The sequence below is a fragment of the Myodes glareolus genome, chromosome 17 (assembly GCF_982192425.1).
Source record: "Myodes glareolus chromosome 17, mMyoGla1.1, whole genome shotgun sequence".
Classification (NCBI taxonomy): Eukaryota; Metazoa; Chordata; class Mammalia; order Rodentia; family Cricetidae; genus Myodes; species Myodes glareolus.
Window position 1 is genome coordinate 55,565,026 of NC_142042.1, and position 6,987 is coordinate 55,572,012.

Sequence of the window (6,987 nt, forward strand, 5' to 3'; positions counted from 1 at the left end):
TCTTTCAAGGCTGGTTACACCCCCTCCCCTACCCCACTCCCTCCTCTCTTTACCTTATAGCAGTAAAATATATATACTCAGTAGCTTGGAGACGCTTGAGAAAGGTTGGTGAGACCTGACCGTCTTCTGGAGTAACACAGACAGGGAAGCGGAGAAGGGAGAGGTTGGGAGAGCCAGAGCAAAGAGGCAGATGCCCGTGTGGTTTCTTGGCTCTTCTGGTACCAATTGATTTAGCCTGGAGATGGTAGAAGAGATAAAGGCTTAAGAAGGGGGATGGAATTTTTTTCCCCCTAAATTGATATTTAATGGGAAATCCTATTGGACAGAAACCTGGACACGAGTCACTTAATTGGACTTGACATCTGTCACAGTGTGGGAGTTTTCACAGCCCAAATATTTTAGCAGATCAGATTCCCACTGAATCTGTGCCATAAAATATGGCAGTTGAGAGCAGTCCATGATAGATAGAAACCATAGCATCTAAACAGTGTTTCGCCACACAGGCAGTTCCTTGTTTTCTGATTATTGATGCACTATTTAAGTACAAGTAAACAGTTTATAAACATGGGAAATTCCTCTGGCATTTTGTAAGCCAGCATCTTTTTATCAATGGTTAGGAAAACAGTTTTGGAAACATATCCTATATAAGATGCTATAATTAAGGTGAAATATTCAGATAGGCAGTGCTAGCATTGATTAGAGATGACATGGCTTTTAAAAGACCCTTTAATCATGATTATTAAGAGGGTTGATATTTTGGAGAAATGTTCTACTATGAGACTAACTTACTAATACATGATTTAAAAAAATTTTTTAATACATTAATATAAATTGTTGGTAAAATTAGGAAGAAAGCTGAAGTAGCTAGGGACCACTAGATAAGACAGTGCTACCTTTTAAGTTATGCTTGTTTTTCTCTCCACTCATTTATTCATTTATTCATTGTTTGTCTTAAAATATGACAAACTGTATGTGCCAATTATTGTACTTCATTATCGCCCAGCTTTACATATGAGTGGATAGATTTACCTGGCGGCAATGTATTGTGCTAAAAATGTAAACACAAAGTATTCCAGCATACAATACCTTTGCCCTATATGACCTCCAGCCCTGAATTTACGTTTTACAAACTAAGGGAAATCTACTGTTAATCGCATATCATTTGTTATTAATTATATACTGCCAGTGACACCATCAATTACATTTTCTTTCTTTCTTTGCTTCTTCATTCCTTTCTTCTTGGGATTTTAGACAAGGTCTCACTACACAGCCCCTAGCTAGCCTGAACCTCACCATGGAGACCAGACTGGTCTCCAACTCATAGAGATCTGCTTGCCTCTGCTTCCCAAGTGTTGGGATTAAAGGCATGTCCTACCACATCTAGCCTTTCTTTTTGTTTTTTAAAATTGGTGAATCTTAAAGAAAATAAGAGCATTGTAGCCATGCCATGTCTTCCTGTTCCTGGGGGAATGTTTATGGAGAGCAGAGTCTTGGATTTCTCTTCACAATCACCTTCTTCCTATAAAGAGATATTCTCCTCAGGGAAATGGCCACCTAGAGAATGGCCCTTGGGGTCCCTGATCTCTGTGATATAGACTGCTAACTTTTGTTTACATAAGCTCTGGAAGGGTCGTGGACCAAAACAGGCAGGGTGGAGGGAGAGAAGGGAGTCTGAGGAATATGGCCCTAGTTCCGTTCAGTCTCACCTCTGCTCAGGCCAAGCATATCTCCACCTGGAAGCAGAAGCCAACCTCAAGCAGATGACTGTGAAAACAGGTGAGTAGCTAAGTCCTGCCCCTGCAGGCTGGAGGGGGTGGGGAGTGAAGACAGGGGAAAAGGGTGGTTTCTCAATCTGCCTAGCAGCAGCCAACACTAAGCACCAACAGAAATGTCCACACAGATGCGTACCTCCAAATACCTGCACCACCTCGCCATCCAGCCCTCATATAAACTGCCTGGCTCGCTTAGACATTTGGGCAGATGGATTGAAAACCGGGATGGGTTTTGTCATCTGAGCTTTAGAAAGCACAGCTGCTAGGATGGAAGTGTCCAGGGTCCCTGGGCACCCTACTGTTGGGGGTTGGATGGAGGAAAAGCAGCCCAAGCCATGGCTGGCCCGATTCTCCTATGGTGTGTGTGAATCTAGAGCAATTCTCTTTCAAAGCCAGGCCACTGATGACCTGCACATTCATAAGTTAATATGAGATTAAGGCTGTGTAGAAACACTTCAGATTCATAGAGAGCTATGCCTAGCCACGTCATTATAGACACAAACATGGAATCACGCACACATGCATTCTCTCCTGTGGGAAAGCTCCCCTCCCCCTCCCCCTTGCCGGTTCTAAGTGATTCAGGCACAGATGGACCCTCCTCTCATATCCCCCTCAGAGACTGTGCATTGTGTGTTCTGGTTTCCATATCTGTCTCTCCCACAAGGCTGGGACATTTCCAGCAAAGCTCTGTAGCGTCACCTGTCGTATCTGACCTTGACACCTTGTATGCGCTTAGTTCATTGATGGCGAGTAACTTCCTGTGTACAGAGGTTCCCAAGAGACTGGTCATGAAGCCACGCCCACCCACAGATGCCCAGCCTTCCATTCTGATAATTTCTATTCTTCAAAGCGAGTGTGATAAGCACCTCTCTCCCCGCACTGGCTTGCTGGGACACTCAATGGATGTGCAAGTACATGACAAAACGCTAGTGCCGTACAAATTAGGATGTCCTAAAGTGTAAGAATAATCTTAAATACTGTTAAAGCAAGCAGGAGATGGTAAGCAGTGGCTTTCACTTTTTGCTCCTTGATGTTTTCCCTGTATGCATGTCTGTGTCAGATGCCTTGGAGCTGGAATTACAGACAGTAGGGAGCTGCCATGTGGGTGCTCCAGGTTCTCTGGAAGAGCAGTCAGTGCTCTCGACTGCTGAGCCATCTCTCTCGTCCCCAGTAATGGTTTTAAAAGCCAGGTTTCCTGGCTGTCACAGGCTAGCTGTGTAACTTCTACTGGCTAGGAGTTACTTAGCCTTTATGGATCCCAGTGTTCTAATCTGTAAAGTGAGAATAAAGAATACACGGTATGCTATGGTATGATGTTATTTTACGTCTCCTTTCTCCTCCCAAAAAGATCACAATAATACACATGGTGCTGGAGAAATGACTCTGTGGTTGAGCATGTATTGTCCTTGCAAACAACTGGAGTTTGGCTCCCAGCATCCATGTTGGGCAGCTCATAATGGGCTGTAACTCCAGTTCCAGTGTGATGAGACACCTCTAACCTTTATTTTGACACCTGCAGTCACAAATACATCCCCCCCACTCATTTAAAAATAAAGTAAATCTTTAATAAAAGGCAATACTTGTGAAGGACTTAAATTGTTGAACTTCTTAATAATGTTACTAATATGAACACATTCAATATATATACATTGTATAGAAATACAAACATTTCTGAACATACCCACCAGATTGTGTGGCATATTCTGTGGCATATGAAGTGCCACACACTTCGTGTGTGTGTGTGTGTGTGTGTGTGTGTGTGTGTGTGTGTGTGTGTGTGTCAATGGCTGACCCATAGTGAATACCATTTCAGCATTGGACCATAGATATCAGACTTCTCATTCATTCACTTATTCCCTCTTCACCAGAAAGCTAAGAAATAATTTCTGCTGCCATAGGACATGGAAAAAGATGGTGATTTCTTCAAGGTCACATAGCTAGTAACCCATAGGGCCAAGATTTAGATTGGGGTTGGAGAGGAGAAAGGCGCTTACCTCCAAGCCTGACTACCCAAGTTGGATTCCTTGAATATCTGTTGTAGGAGGAGAGAACCAACTCCAGAAAGTTGTCTTCTGACCCCCACCCACATGTACACCGTGGCACACAGGCATGGGTATGAACACACACCCGAAGTTGTCTTCTGACCCCACATATACACTGTGGCACATATGATGATGGGTGCTATAAAGTAATCCAACACTAGCCCAGAATTGAGTATAATAAAGGGTTATTTATTTAGGGGTAGACTCACAGATCACAGACCTCTGCACGAATGGGGAACAGGAACGGAATCCACCCGCTGGGAGAGAGAGAGACCATGCAAGCTTTACAGCTACATTTATAGTATAAGAGACCACACCCAAGTGGGCTGCTATCTTAAATGCTATTGGCTGAAGGAGTTTCCACAGCACACATAAGCATATGTATGTACACACACACACACACACACACACACACACACACAAAGTTGTCTTCTTAACCCCACACTACATTGTGGCACGCAGGGATGTGTGTGTGCACACACACACACAGGACGTTTTCTTCTGAGCCTCACACATGCATTGTGTCATATAGGCATGTGTATGTACACACATCCAGGAAGTTTTCTTCTGACCTCCCACATGTACAGTGTGGCATGTAAGCATGTGTATGTACACACATACCGGAAGTTGTCTTCTGATTCCCACGTATACACGTGGCACACAGGTGTAGCACAAATTCTCTTTGGCCTTAATAATAAAAACCCGGAGTCAGCTATCAGGAGGAAAGCTGAAGGCTCAGAGAAGCAGAGCGGCACCCACTAGAGGTTTTACCTCTATCAATGCTCAGACCAAAGGGGCGATTCTGTCCTCAGGCTGCATCCTCAGGCTGCATTCTCAGACTGACTGCCTAGAATGCACTGCCCTTCAGGCTGCATTGAGCTCCTATTTTCTCTCACCTTACATTCCTCTCTCCACCCAGCCATATCACTCCTGTCTCCACCTGAGATTAAAGGTGTATGATCTCAAATGCTAGGATCGCTTTTGCGTGAGCTCTTTTAGACTGGTTAAATTTCGTGTAGCCCAGGGTGACCTTGAACTAACAGAGATCATCTGCCTCTGTCTCTGGAGTGCTGGGATTAAAGGTGTGTGCCACCCCTGCCTAACCTCTATGGCTAGTTAGTGTGGCTATCTCTGAGCTCTGATCCTCAGGCAGGCTTTATTTATTAGAACATAAACAAAATATCACCACATGCAGACATGTGTGTATACATATACACATAGGAAGTGTCTTATGACCTCCACATTCACACTGCGACATGCAGGCATGTGTATGTATACACATCCACACAGGAAGTAAGTAAACAAAAGCACAAATAAGACATATTCAGGTGATCTGCATTTGGAAACTGGACCATCACCCATGTGAGTTCCCGTGACCCTGTACCCTGTGTAAACCCCATGAAGGAGAATTACACACCACGTGAGATGCATCAGCCAAAGGAAAAATGTACATACACTTGGAACAAACTTGGTAACCACTCTTGGCCTGTAAATATAATGGATGAGTCCACAAGCCTTTAAACATTCCATTCACATCTATTAATACTATGGAGCCAGGCAAGACACAAAGGTTTAAAAGTTAGGATTAGTCCTATTAGACATCTGTTTTCTTTTTATTCTTTGAAAATTTGTACTATGTCCACAAAATGTTTAGAGCATATGTATTTAGTGTTTGTATATGCATCACTAATAAACTCTATACAGTTAATTCATATAATACAGCATAATATTTAATCATAAATGTACAAAAGACATTTTAAAATGAGAAACAACTTAATATGTATGGAATAGCTGATTTTACTTACAAATACAAAGACACAGGCTTGAGATATTGGTGATACATGCTCTTGGAGCAATGGTCTTTTTAGTCATTGTTTAACCCTTTATGATAAAAATGATTTAATGGTCTGCTCTTAAACGCAGCACATTATATCACAATGCAGGGTTTACGACTGACATAGGAGATAGAAATACAACACAAATTTTATCCCCCACCCCCACGAAACCCTGACAACTCTGTGAGGTGACCGGTGAGCATTCTACAAAATGGGTCTATTAATCATCAAGTTTAGGGCTGGGGAGATGGCCCAGCAGTTAAGAGCGTGTAATGCTCGTATAGAAGACCTGAGTTCAGCTCCCAGCACCCCTGTTAGGCAGTTCACAACTGCCTATATAACTCCAGGAAATCTGATGCCTCCTTCAGATTTATATATATATAAATTTATTTATAGCTTACACATACCTATGAACACACACGCACATACACACATACACACACATACACATGTATACATATAATCTAAAAAATAGTTTTAAAAAGTCAAGTTTAGACATTATAAATGTATGTCATTTTTTATTTGCAAATTTAAAGTGATGAAATAAAATTAGAACTAAAAGCCCTCCAGCTGTTGGATGGATAAATCCCATGTGATATACCATACAATGGGACATCACTGTATGACACCATGGAACACAATTCTGGTGTGTGTTGTGGCATGGATGTGCCTCCGCAGAGTGCTGAGTAAGGGGAACTGGACACAAAGACCCCCTTCAGTATTGCCTTTTTGCAGGAGAACGCCCTGGTAGACAGACCCCATAGAGAGACAGAATGAAATATTGGCTGCACAGGGCAAGTCTGGGAGGCACAAGGACAGAACCACGATGGACACATCTTCCCAGAGCATGAGCAACGGATCCACAGTATTTGGTAGTGATGTCAGAACTCTCTCTGACTATGCAAAACCAGTGAGTTGTGCATATTATGGTGTTACTTATGTCTTGGTAAAACTGCTAGAAAATTCAGAAGGTGAGGACTGGAGAGATGGTTTAGTGGTTAAGAGTTCTGACTGCTCACAAGAGGACCCGGGTTCAATTCCCAGTACCCACATGCAGCTCACAACTGCCTGTAATTTCAGATTGCAGGGAATCTAATGCCTTCTTCTGGTTTCCTTCAGCATAAGGCACATGTGTGTGCATAGATACACCTGCAGGCAAAACATCTAAACACATAAAATACAAAAATGGAAAAACAAGAAGAAAATTCAGAAGATGAAACAAGCCACTCGTGTACCACACTCTGCTGTGGCTACGCCGGTGTTTACCACTCTCTTGCCTGGTAAATAATTCTCTTTCTTGTTACTTATTTGTTTGCTCTCAAATGGTAAGGATCTTGT